General features: G+C 34.6%; 1 pseudogene; it reads left to right on the forward strand.

Annotated features, from left to right (window-relative positions):
* The window catches only part of LOC111822349 (NADH-ubiquinone oxidoreductase chain 1-like), a 186,312-nt pseudogene that overhangs the window by 165,499 nt on the left and 6,844 nt on the right, over positions 1-13,969 (forward strand).

Genomic DNA, 13,969 nt, shown 5'->3' on the forward strand with positions numbered 1-13,969 from the left:
GAGTTGAAGATAATGGTGATGGGATAATTTGGAAAAGGATAGTGAGAATAGCAGCACAACTGGAAGAATGTAATCAATGTCACTGAATTGTTCATGTAGAAACTTTCAAAATGGTGTAACTTTGGCTATGTATATTTTCACCAAAAAAAAGTCCTCAAGGTCGAGATGGGAGAGTTTTGACATGTCATGGGGTTGTTAACCAATGTCATAAAACAATATGTGTACTGATTGTTTAATGAGAAACTATTTGTTCTGTAAACCTTCGTCTAAAGTACAATAAAAAAAATTAGAAAAAACATATTAGCAAAGAGGAGGAAATCTGAAAAGCTTTAACTTACAGGACTTTTGGAAGAAATGTACAGCATAAGTTATAATGGCCAAATTTTACATTACATAAAGCTATTCAAGTGAGAACGCAAGCAGACAAAATCACTTCAGAGTAAACTGGAAAATAGGAATTAATACGTATCATGATCATCTGAAAGATGTCTGAGTATGACTGTAACGTATTGGCAAATAACCGCCAATAGGTGAAACAAAAAGGTTTTATTTGTAACTATTGTCAAATATCTGGGTAGATATAGACTATTCTGAGACAGACAGAGAGAGAATTTCACATTCTCTAACGTTTGCAATCTTAAAATATCCCGACGAATTAATGAGAAAAGAAGTGAAGAGAAAACCATGCAAATATTTACGGGATGTTAAAATTTTTTGAACAACGAAAGAAAGACAACATTGAACAATTTGAATAAAATATAGAACTTATTGATTGATGATGAACACATGATTAAGTTTAAAAAAATAGAAATAAGACAGTGAAATCTTTTCACCACAGATGATAAGCAAAGCAGACTGTTAATCAACAAAAAATGTTAGTTGTTCCTCAATGAACAAGAAACACAACACTGACAGAGCTTCACTGAGTGAACATATTGCAAACCACAAAATCTGGAAGCCTGTAGTAATTAAAAAGTGATATAAGCTATATACAACAAAAAGATGGTCCAAGCACATTATATAACTTGCAGTCGATGCAACAGATGGCTCATATGCCTGGCCAAATCACCTACCAGCAAAAATTGCAATTTAATATACATTTGGATTTCGTTATTCCAAAATTTAAGCAACTCTAAAGTACCAACTCCATTCAATAATCCTGTAATAATTACAAACCTCAAAGCTCATATTTGTAAATGGCATAATATTCCACTATCTCCTTCAAAAATGTTACAAGTTTCATTACATATTAATGTAAACTAGATAACTTTAATTTTTTGGAGAAAGACTTTATAACACCAAACCAGGTTCAGTATTCAAATAAATTTATTATACATTTAATTTTAGACTAGATAGTTCATAAATTTTTTCAAAATGATTGCAGTAGAAAAGTTTATAATCTAAATATATACAATTTTGTTATTTCTCTTAATCTTTTAAATCTTTATATTTTATACTCATGTAAATATATTGTACAAATATAAAAACAGCTATAATTATCTTTAGTATAAAACAACTGTTCATTCAGATAACCATAAATATGCACAACGAAAAGGAAATGCCATCCATTCAATGCCTGATGCACAATTCTTAGGGATATTATAGCAAAAACACAAATTCATGACTTTCAAGAATATGTACAAATTTTAATGCTTTCTGAACTTCGTAAATCAAAAAAGCATCTAAATGTTACTATCTTTATATGGCAACCAAACACAATCATAAATTGGAAATAAGCTTTTTTTCGGGAATTTTATAGGCAAAAAACCTCTTGACCATGTACAATCAGGATATCAACAACTAAAATTTAAATCCTACATTATACATTAATATAATTATAACCAGAACACCGCAGTGAGTTGTAACCAATAAAGTTACATTTATGTTGACTATCCAAAGTTCTCATTCTCCCTTTCTTCTGTGGTCATATGACCTTTCATTTACTGTAATGTAACCTACCTTTCTCATAGGTCTTTCATGGGCCTCACATGTGTTCACAAACCTATTTGTCAGCAGTAGTCACCAAGTAGTTTCTACATTCTGCTTTTCCCTGATTATGTTTCCCTGGTGATGATTGCCATTGTGTGGCCCACAGGTGGTGTGCCCTGGATTGCTCCTCCAAGATCCACCAGGTGCCCAGTTTCCTCACTGGTGCTGGTTTTTCATTAAAAATATCCTTTATCATCTTTAAAAAGTATCTAACAAAGACTTCACTTAGATATGTGCATTAAATAAATACAGACTTTGGCAAGGAAAGAACAAATCGTTCTATTCATTTAGGTAGAAACACGACAAAATTAAAAACTCTACAAGAAGAGTTATAGAGAGGCCTTTAACATAGAAAACTAGTGACCTTATCACCCTGGTCATTGTTCCCCCTCAGAGTCTCAGTGTCTTCAAAATTTTCCTTGAAATGAAAATCTCTTTCTACTGGAATCATGACCTCAACTAAATAATTGATTTGGTCATTTCCCCAAATTGTAAAAAAAAAAAAAAATTGGTAGATATTAATCTGTTTTCTGCTTCTGTTGTTGTTGCTAGTTGTCGTTGAGTCAATTCTGACTCATGGCAACCCCATGTGTGCAGAGTAGAACTATTCCATAAGATTTTCAAGGCTGTGATTTTTCGGAAGCAAATCTTCCAAGGCATCTCTAGGTGTCTTCTGAATTACAGTTTTTCAGATTCTGCCATTTTCATTATACAAACTGGGTCTTAGTTTTGATCAAAATTCACGCTTAAGGTATTCTTATATAATGATATTTCTCCCTTTTACCTCTTATGTCAAGGGTATATAATTCTACCTGCAAGACTTTCATTTTGCTTTCTTCTTGTAATCAATTTTTCTTTGGTGAGCACCTTTCCTCCCGTCTCCGTTCACATTATTTATGTGGGGATGATTCCATTAGCAACTCTAACGAGACACATGACTTAGACCTAGCCAATGAATTCATTCCATTTGCCTGTTTCAGGGATGTGTGAATGACTCCAGTGAATTAATTAGACTCAATCCCAGCATTTATTGGAAGTATTTGAAATGAAAATCTCTCTTTCTGCTGGAATCTCTGCCTATAAAGTCTGTAAGGAGCTACCTCAAGGGCTACCATATTTGGGAATAAAGTTTATTTTGGAGACTTACGATGTTTCGGTTCTTAGTTTTCATCCTTATGTGTATATATACATCACATCTTTTCCGCAGCACTTATGTAGAAATCACTTTAATTCTTACAACAATGCTATGGTGTACTGTTATACCCTTTTTGCAGACCTGTGGCTAAATCATAATGACTCATAGTCAGAGCCTTCTGGGGAATTAACAGAGTAGTGTTTGACACTAATTCTTGAATAGTATTTTGATTCAAGATTTGTGAAGCCATATTTTACATAATTTATGTTCCAAAATAAATATCCTCCTTTTCAATCTTTTTTTAAAGTTGAGATAAGAACATCTTATCAATTGTATACATAAAGGTCATAGTATGCAAAGTCCAGAATTCTGATATCCCAGAGCGGGTTCTAAATAATCATGAAATTTGCCATCTAAGTGCTCATAGATTAATACTGTTAAGAATTATAAGGGTCTACTCTATATGTTTATATTGACCATGAAATACCAAAATAAAATATTTTGAAATGATAACAGCAGTTATTTTTGTTGTTCTCTCTTCTCCAAATTTCTTGCAGTGGACATGTGTGAAAAGTATAATCAGAAAAAAAAAAAAAAAGAAATATGCAATATAGAAACAAAGTATATTTTATTTGTTTTACATACTCATTTTCATGTCTATTGTGGCTCAAAATCAATATGATTTGCAATATGCATGAAAAGACGCTCTTGTCACCGAAATAGAAAACAAGCCCTTTTAAGCATCTGAATATGATTTGTTTGCTCAGAGAAGAGAACTGGAAAATCTCCACTAAAAATATTCCACAATTAGCCAATGTGAGCCTTACAGTAATCTCTTGGAACTTCAGAAAGTATTTCTCTTTGTTTGACTACTTTAATGATACCACACTGTGGGATGTGGTGGAGGGCGTAGGAGAGGGATGACGGGCAAAGGAAATCCAGGTTATGAAATAATTATTCAAGGAATTCAAAATGTAAGATGCTAGGTTATGTAAAAGAACACGTTTGCTACACAACATCGAGAATGAGGTAAATTTTCATTCAAACTATGTGGTTCAGTGTTCTTTTATTCCTTCCCTAGTTCTCTCCCTCCCTCCCTTCCCTCCTTCTTTCTTTCTTCCTTCCTTCCTCATTTGTCATGTGAGAAACATTTGTGAACAAAGTATACAAAGTACCCTGTCCTCAAAGAGGTTAAATCAAAATTGTTAAAAACTTGAATTCAGATTATATTCAGGATCCTGAAATTATGAGTTAATAGTTCTATAGTTTTCTAAATACCCTGAGCCTTAATGTCTCCACCTTTAAAATGTGGATAACAATGGTACCACCTTACAGACATAATAGAAATATTTTCATAAATGTTAGTATTAAAAGACTCTTGCTTTTGTTTTCTCACAGGACAAAAGCCCAATGAACTTAATCACTGATTATATTCTTTTTGTGACTTAAAATTATAAAAACAAACAACAACAATAAAAACTTATCCAAAGTTAAACACATCTTTTCCAAATAGACTTTGACCAAACTGTTTAATTTTATAGCAATTTGACCTTGTTGCAACATAAGCACATTCAGACATGTGACAACTTTCTCTTTGATTCATCTTTTTAGTATATTTTATGAGTAATAATCTACAGTGGATTGGTTATTTAAAAGAAAATCGGTCCTTCACCAGATAGTTTGAGAAGCACTCGTACAATGAGTCAGTCCATCATTCTCAAAGTAATTATTTGAATTTTCAATATCTAGTTTTTTAGTGTTTATTCACCTCACTGGGGGAAAACTTATAACTGGTACCACATTATTAAGAACACTTAAAAAATGCTAACTGACGCTGTCTCAAGCAGGGATAAGCAAACTCGGTATGAGCAGATTTTAGGATGTTACTGGTGAAACACAGAAAGAAGCACAGGCCCTAATTTGATCATTTGTGCACTATTTTTAGAGCAGTGTTTCACAACTGGGAGTGATTTTGCTTCCTAGGGGACATTTGGCAATGTGGGGAGACATTTTTGGTTGGTTGTCACAAGTGTAGGGGTACTACTGGCATCTAGTGGGCAGAGCCCAAGGATGCTGCTAAATATCCTAAAATGCACAGGACAGTGCCCCGATCCCCCCAGAAATTATCCAGTTCAAAACATCGGCAGTGCCGAGGCAGAGAAACCTTACGACAGTGGGACAATAAGAGAAAGAGAAAGGTCGTATCTCTGATTAGCAACCCAAGCTCAACAAAGTGAGTATTTATTTTATAATGTTTGATGTCCAATTTTTTTCCATCTGTCCTATTTGCTCATTTGTTATTGTTATTAGGTGCCCTCCAGTCAGTTCCAACTCATAGTGACCCTATGTACAGCAGAATGAAACACTGCCCAGTCCTGCACCATCCTCATAATCGTTGCTGTGTTTGAGCCCATTGTTGCAGCCACTGCGTCACTCCATCTCGTTGAGGGTCTTCCTCTTTTTCACTGACCCTCTACTTCACCAAGCATGATGTCCTTCTCCACAGACTGGTCTCTCCTGATAACATGTCCAAAGTATGTGAGACAAAGTCTTGACATCCTTGCTTCTAAGGAACATTCTGGTTATACTTCTTCCAAGACAGATTTGTTTGTTCTTCTGGTATTTACTCATTCAGTCATGTTTTCTTCAACAAATATTCATTACTCATATAGGTACTGGGCTGAGCCATAGTGACATAGCAGTAAGAAAGACAAAATTCAAGTAGTTCTCTAACACTTTCTATGACTGACAAAAATGGGTGATGAATATATTAATAAGTCATTATTTTAATATTTGATGATAAATGCCATTAATGAGTCATGGAATATATTAATCATGTGTGTACATATACGTATTTAGATTAATATAGTTATATACGATTAATCTATATATGTATAGTTATATATGACTAGTATATGTATAGTTATATATGACTAGTCTTTGTGTGTTCATATATAAATATATAAACATACATATATGTATCATATATAGACAGAGAAAGAGATGTTCTAACAGTTGGTTCACAGAAAGAAAGGCAAGTATCTAGCAGCATTCTAAAACTAGGTTAACTTAAAATCTAAAGAAACTTAATTTCCTTCATATGTATTTTTATTCAATTGCCTCATATACATGCATGGACAACGAAAAAGGAAGACTGAAGAAGAATTGACACATTCTAATTATGGTGTCAGAGAAGAATGTTGAATATACCATGGACTGTTAGAAGGAAAAAATCAATCTTGCAGGAAGTATAGTCAGAATGCTCCTTAGAAGCAACGGTTACTTTGGACATGACATTAGAAGGGACCAATCTCTGGAGAAGAACACTATGGTTGGTAAAGTAGGGGGTCATTGAAAAAGAGGGAGTCCCTCAATGAGATGGATTGACATAGTGGCTGCAACAATGGGCTCAAACATAGCAACAATTGTGAGGATGGTGCAGGACCAAGCTATGTCTCATTCGGTTATACATTATGTCGCTATGAGTCAGAGCCAACTGGATGGCACCTAACAACATTTCTTTATAGAAGAAGGATGTGATAAGAAAAGGGCAGTGAAAGAGGCTGGGGAGAGGTGGCTGAGTCATCATCAGTTGCAGAGGAAACGCTTAGAAGAAAGATATTGAAAAGAAGCTGGACACAGAAATTATTAAAATAATTTGCTCATTTTCTCTGCTTTGCACATTGTTTTAGAGCTGCTTCCATGTGTAAATAAGGAAGGAAGCTTCAAAAGCACAACCATCAGTGACCATTGCTAAAAAAAAAAAAAAAAATTTTAACAAATTATTCAATAGAGTGCAAAAGAGAATGGAATGGAATGTCATCTTTGCTGTTATACCTTATCAATTAACTCCGATGGATTTATCAAAAATTAAAATACACTGAAGGGTTATATTTTGAATCATTTAAAAATAGACACTTTAGTTAATCTGAAGAATTTTGTTTTATTCTAGGGATTCTCAAATCCTCATAACGTTTTACAATTTGTTTTGTTTACTTGATTTTCTTTTCTTTTTCTTTGCATCACGTGCTATTCATTCAAAATAGGCTTTACCCCCAAATACAAATTCTGCTCATAATGGAAACAAACAAACAAAAACTTTTTTCAATTTTACAGACCAAGGATCCTTAGAAAGTCAAAACTGGGTATTCAATAGTCATAATACCAATTAGGTTTCCCTTGTGGAAAATAAATTATTGTGGGTTCAATGACTTATCATGAGAATAAAAGCATTAGTCAATATCTAGAGTTAGCTAGAAAGTTAGGTGAAGCGTAGCATCCTTTTCCAGAAAAGACTGTCTCCAAATATGTCCATTCTATATACATGTCATTAATGGTAATGCAATTGTTTGAATTCATACAGCACAAGAGTCAGAAAACTTTATCTGTGAAGGAATAGATAGTAATTACCTTAGGCTTTGTGAGCAATGCGGTCTCTGTCACTGTAGTATAAAAGTGGCCACAGACACTAAGGAAACCAAAGAGTGTGACTATGTTCCAAAGAACCTTTACTTAAAAAAAAAAAAAAAAAAAGTCTTTACTTTAAAAGAAATTCTCAACAGGTTTTGGTCTGCAGGTCATATTCTGCTGACCTCTGATGTAGAGAATGTTTCCTAGTCACAAAGTAATGAAGCCAGAAAACAATAACAAAAAATAAGTTAGAATATTCACATACATGTAGAAATTAAGAAATTTACTTCTAAATAAGGTTCTAAGAAGATATCACTATATAATAGAAAATAAATTGATGTAAATGAAAAAAAAAGAATACAGCATATCAAAATTTATGGAATTTTCTATTGGCTGATTTCATATCTGGGGTAGGATATGAACAAGATGAACCTGAAAGCCAAATCTACTTGCTGATGAATACCGAATCAAAACCTTAAATTCAATAAGATATAAAATGAATAATAAATGAGGAACATGTTGGATTTATCCTAATTTTCCAGTAGGTATAAAATGACCACAGACTATTGTGAAATGGGAGTGGTTTATTTTCCTACATCATAATCCTTGCACACATAAGTATTTAAGATGAAGAACATTCCTCATTTCTCCTACACCTTACTTCTTCCTGGAAGGAGGAGAGATTTATCTTGTTTGTTGGTTTGGGAGACGGAAGAGGTTCTGGTTAGCTCAAGGGCTTTTTGTTTGGAGCCAGCTTGTTTATAAGAGGCATGCATTCTCGTGCAAGACTTCCTCTCCGGCATGTTACTGGGATTTTCCACACTGCAGGTACTGGTCAGGGATGCCTATTCAATTCAGGAGTAAAGTATGCGTAAGTCCTCTCGGCTGTAAACTCAAAGTTTCACTCTCGATAGAGCTGACAGTTAAAAGTGTATTTTCATCTTCATCTTTTAAACTCCTACATGTATCTTTCAATTTGTTTTGGACTTGGGAGGAAAACAGGGGTGTTATTATTGACACCCTAAAATTGCAAACTACTGAATAAGAATCTTTGGGAGCGAATCCAGACACTTTATGTTAACAAGCTCCACAGATGATTCTGATGCACACGGAATTTTGAGACTTCTGGGAAATAACTGATCGAGTCCCTGGGAGTGCAAATGGAGTGCAAGCTCGGCTGCTCACTGAAAGGCTGGAGGTTTGAGTCCACCCAGAAGCACCGTCCCCATGAGTCAGAATCTACTGGATGGCAACTGGGAGAGATAATGACCATAAGCATACAATATGTTTTCCTGGTGAGAAGCTTATATTCAAATTTTAAATTTACTGTTTTCGAAGGTTTCGTAATTTAAGTTTTCACTAAGTATGAGCTAGGGTTTTTATTTTTTTTAATCATTACTTTAGAATTCTACTTTTATTATAAGTAAAAGCTTAAGTAAATTATATTTATTAACTATAGTTTAAAAATAAAAATATTTACCAAATATTTTAAATTTTTACTTTAAATTAAATAATCGTTAAAAAATAAAATATTTATAACTCTGTCAATGTTCCCAGTAGTATCGCAGCATACTGGGAAATTCTCTACAGGTTTTGCTCAGGATTATCTTGATCCCTCAGTGCCCACATCTTGCTCCCAAGGGGTGTCCAGGTTCCACATACTCTGTTCAGTGGGCTTCTACATTTCCAAGTGTCCAGGACTGTTGGTTGGTTGGGTTGAACACAGAGAATGGATTGGTGATTTTATGTAGATGGTCACATATTAGAAGAGCTAGAAGTCAAGATTCTCTAATCTGTGCCCAGGGCATTCTTCCATTTCCTAACTGAAGGATTGTTTCCTTGATGTCTACCTCTGCACTTCAGCATGTCGTCCTTTAGTTTGGGGAATTGACAAACTGGCTCTGTAGGCGTGCATCCTAATCTTTCTATCTTATGCTAAAACCAGTAGCTTCTTTGAATCTTTGTTTCTGCTTTTGTGTCATCTGGTGAGGTAAAAATAGCACTGGAGGATCAATGAGAGAACAGAAGCGGAAGAAAGAACTTAGAAAGTACATAAACTAATACTTCAAGACATAACACAACCATGTCAAAGAAAAACTAATAATAAAATAAACTTGCTGTATAAATTTAAAAACATATTCTAGATCAATGGAACAAATAGACAATGAGAAATGATCCATATGTATTTGTGTGTGAGATTATGTGTTTTTGAACTCAATCTCTCATGTATATCCTCTCTCTATTTTCTTCTTCATATATATTTTATTCAGGGGTCCACAACTGTCCAGACAGTAAATATTTTACTATTTATAGACATACAGGCTTTGTTGCAACTACTAGACTCTGCTTTGTACCATGAAAGCAGTCATAAACAATATGTAAACAAATAAGTTTGACTGCGTTCCAGTAAAACTTTATAAAAGTAGGTGGTGGTGTTGCTTTGGCCAATGGACAATAGTTTGCCAACCCCTACTAAAAGTTATTATAATCAGAAAGGGAGAAAGGGTGGATTATTCAGTAAATGGCATAGTAATATTTTTCAAATCCCCACTAAAACATCCACAAATTATTGCCAGATGCTACTGAAAAAACTAAATTTTGAATATTTTAACATATCATTGATTTTGAAAAACATACATAAGAAATAGTAGGATAAACTTATTTATTACAAATAATTTTCCTAACAGACTTTTGGATTGTTATTGTTGTTAAGTGCCGTCAAGTAGATTCCGACTCATAGCAACTCCATGTACAACAGAACAAAACGCCGCCTGGTCCTGTGTCATTCTCACAATGCTTGCTATGCTTGAGCCCATTGTTTCAGCCACTGTGTCAATCCATCTCACTGAGGTTCTTCCTCTCTTTCACTGACCCTCTACCCTACCAAGCATGATGTCCTTCTCCAGGGACTGATCCTTCCTGATAACATGTCCAAGGTATGTGAGACATAGTCTCGCCGTCCTTGCCTCTAAGAAGCATTCTGGTTGTACTTTTTCCAAGACAGATTTGTCCATTCTTTTGGTAGTCCATGGTATATTTCAGTATTCTTCGCCAACCCCACAATTCAAAGGCGTCAGTTCTTCTTTGGTCTACTAATTCAACATCCAGCTTTCACATACATATGAGGCCATTGAAAATATCATGGCTTGGGTCAGGTTCACTTTATCTTCAAGGTGACATCTTTGCTTTTCAACACTTTAAAGAGGTCTTTTGGAGCAGATTTGCCCAATGCAATGCGTCATTTGATTTCTTGACTGTTGCTTCCATGGGTGTTGATTGTGGATTGAAGTAAAATGAAATCCTTGACAACTTCAATATTTTCTCCGTTTATCATGATGTTGTTTATTGGTCCAGTTGTGAGGATTTTTGTTTTATGTTGAGGTGTAATCCATACTGAAAGCTGTATGAACTTCATCAGTAAGAGCTTCAAGTTCTCTTCACTTTCAGCAAGCAAGGTTGTGTTTTCTGTGTAACACAGGTTATTAATGAATCTTCCTTCAATTTTGATGCAGCATTCTCTTTATATAGTCCAACGTCTCAGATTATTTGCTCAGTATACAGATCGAATATGGTGAAAGGATACAACTGTGAAGCACACCTCTGCTGACTTTAAACCACACAGTGTCCCCTTGTTCTGTTTGGAACACTGCCTCTTGATCTATGTACAAGTTCCTCATGAGCACAATTAAGTGTTCTGCAATTCCCATTCTTCACACTGTTATCCATAATTTGTTATGATCCACATAGTTGAATGCCTTTGCATAGTCAATAAAACAGAGGTAAACATCTTTCTGGTATTCTCTCCTTTCAGCCAGGATCCATCTGACATCAGCAATGCTATCCCTGGTTCCACATTCTCTTCTGAATCTGGTTGAATTTCTGGCAGTTCTCTGTTGATGTACTGCTATAGCCGCTTTTGAATGATCTTCAGCAAAATTTTACTTGTGTCTGGTATTAATGATATTGTTCGATAATTCCCACATTCGGTTGGATGGGAATAGTCATAAATATGGATCTCTTCCAGTCGGTGAGGCAGGTAGCCATCTTACAAATTTCTTGGCATAGACAAGTGAGTACCTCCAGCGCTGCATCCATTTGTTGAAACATCTCAGCTGGTATTCTGTCGATTCCTGGTGCCTTGTTTTTTCGCCAGTGCCTTAAATGCAGATTGGACTTCTTCCTTTAGACTTTTGGATAGCTTCATTTAAAAATTGAGTATATGGCTTCTTTATTCAGTCTTGGCAATGAGTATGACTACAGCATAGTTTGAAAGGAAGAGAAAAACACGGGATTAAACATGAAAGTAAAATTTTCAAAAACAGGCAATGTAATTGCCCTGACTTAATTTCAATACCATATAATTGACCTAAATTTAATTTCAATACCATCGATATTTAATGCTTCAATGGCTATTTACTCACATGCTCCTTATTGCCTTGAGATCAACTTAAATCACTCTCATTCTAGATATGAAATTTATTTGGTTATAGTTCCATAGGTATTTTGATAATGTAATAGTAATCAGTATTAAACATTAATGAAATGATTTCAGAACATATATGCTTATGGTTTCATAAACACACTACCTAGAAATATAAAGGGCAAGCCCAAATTACAGCAATCTCATTATCTGATTCCATTAATTTGGTTTGCATTATTTCAGTATCACTAAAATTTATTCTACTTTTCAAATAGAAGGGCTAAAAAGGGCATTATTAATTAGTGAGACCTTCAAGATTTAATTTCATGAGGAAATGTACAGAGTGTTTTCTCTTAAAGTCCTTTCTCTTCTTTTGATTAAGAGTGCCCTCTGTAGGCAGAAGGGGACCAGGAAGCCGGTGATAGGGAACACAAGGTTGAGTAAGGATATTGTTGATGTGTTGTGAGATTGTTAACCATTGTCATAGGGCAACATTTGTAGTCACTGTTAAATGAGAAACTATTTTGTTCTGTAAACCTTCATCTTAAGTGAGAATAGCAGCACAATTGGAAGAGCGTAGTCAATGTCACTGAACTGTGCATGTAGAAATTTTTGAAATGGTGTATCTTTGGCTATGTGTATTTTCATCAAAAAAAAAAAAGGTTGAGAAGTTAGAGGGTTGACATGTTGTGGGGTTGTTGACCAATGTCATAAAACAATATGTGTACTACTGTTTCATGAGAAACTATTTGTTCTGTGAGCCTGCACCTGAAGTACAAAAAAAAAAAAAAAAAAAGAGTGCCCTCTGCAGTTGTGAATCTAGATGCTGTCAATTAAGCTCCTCATGTCAGAACAATTGCCCAAGGGTTATGCCTTTCCAAGGAAGTAAACTGTCTCTATTTGCCAAAATCAGACACCACCATGTTCTCCAATCTCAGGTAAGTCACTGCTTCAAAAAGGACAACGTTATCTTACATATATTCTTTCACCTTAATTTTAAGACAGCTCATTTTAAATACCAAATTACTTCTGAAAAATACAAAGTGTATCCCTCACATCTGACATCACATTTAAATATCAACCCCAAGTAAGGTAATGTAGTTGTAAGTGTGTCACCAGCTTCCTGAAGACTGATACACATCTATCTTATAGTTGGAGTAAAATCTCTTATGTGGTGAGTGCTTGATAGTGAGCCCTTCTCCAAAATGAAAATCGCCCTAATTAATAGTAATAACTTCAGCATTTTTATTAATTATAGGCATAATTATAAAATAATCTGCATTACAGAGTTGGATTTCTGAAGGATTGGAAGTACTACCTAAGGTAAATAAATGTAGGAAATCACGGCAGAGTTTAAAAACCACTGAATTGGTATACAGGTGAACTGAATTTCAGCCATCTGAGTGCCTCCACTAAAGGAGTCAGTTTACCTCTTTGAATCTCAGTTTCCTCATTTTAAAAATGGTTCTCATAATTATCTTCTACTGTACAGATTTTTAAAAACAATTGTGCAATGATATAGGAATGAGAATGGCCATTGTAAATATGAATGTAAACAGTCATTGTCTTCAGGATTAATCAAGAAATGCTGGGAGCTTTTTTTTCTTTTTAAATGAATGAAATTGCTTTCTAATTTAATCTCTACATAAAAATTATATGGAATAAATGTTTCAAATGTAGATTTCCAGGCCCTTTCACTGGAGATTGGGATTAAGTATTTTTGTTCTGGATCCCAAGAATCTACATTTTTTAATCAAGGCATATGTATCATTCTAATGACCAACAAGCAACATCATGATAAATGGAGAAAACATTGAAGTTGTCAAGGATTTCATTTTACTTGTATCCACAATGAATACCCATGGAAGCAGCAGTCAAGAAATCAAATGACGCATTGCATTGGGAGAATCTGCTACAAAAGATCTCTTTAAGGGCATCTATGCAAAACCAACGGCCAACATCATTCTTAATGGAGAGAGGCTGAAAACATTCCCCTTGAAAACAGGAACAAGACA

The sequence above is a fragment of the Trichechus manatus genome, unplaced genomic scaffold (assembly GCF_000243295.1).
Source record: "Trichechus manatus latirostris isolate Lorelei unplaced genomic scaffold, TriManLat1.0 scaffold00163, whole genome shotgun sequence".
NCBI lineage: Eukaryota > Metazoa > Chordata > Mammalia > Sirenia > Trichechidae > Trichechus > Trichechus manatus.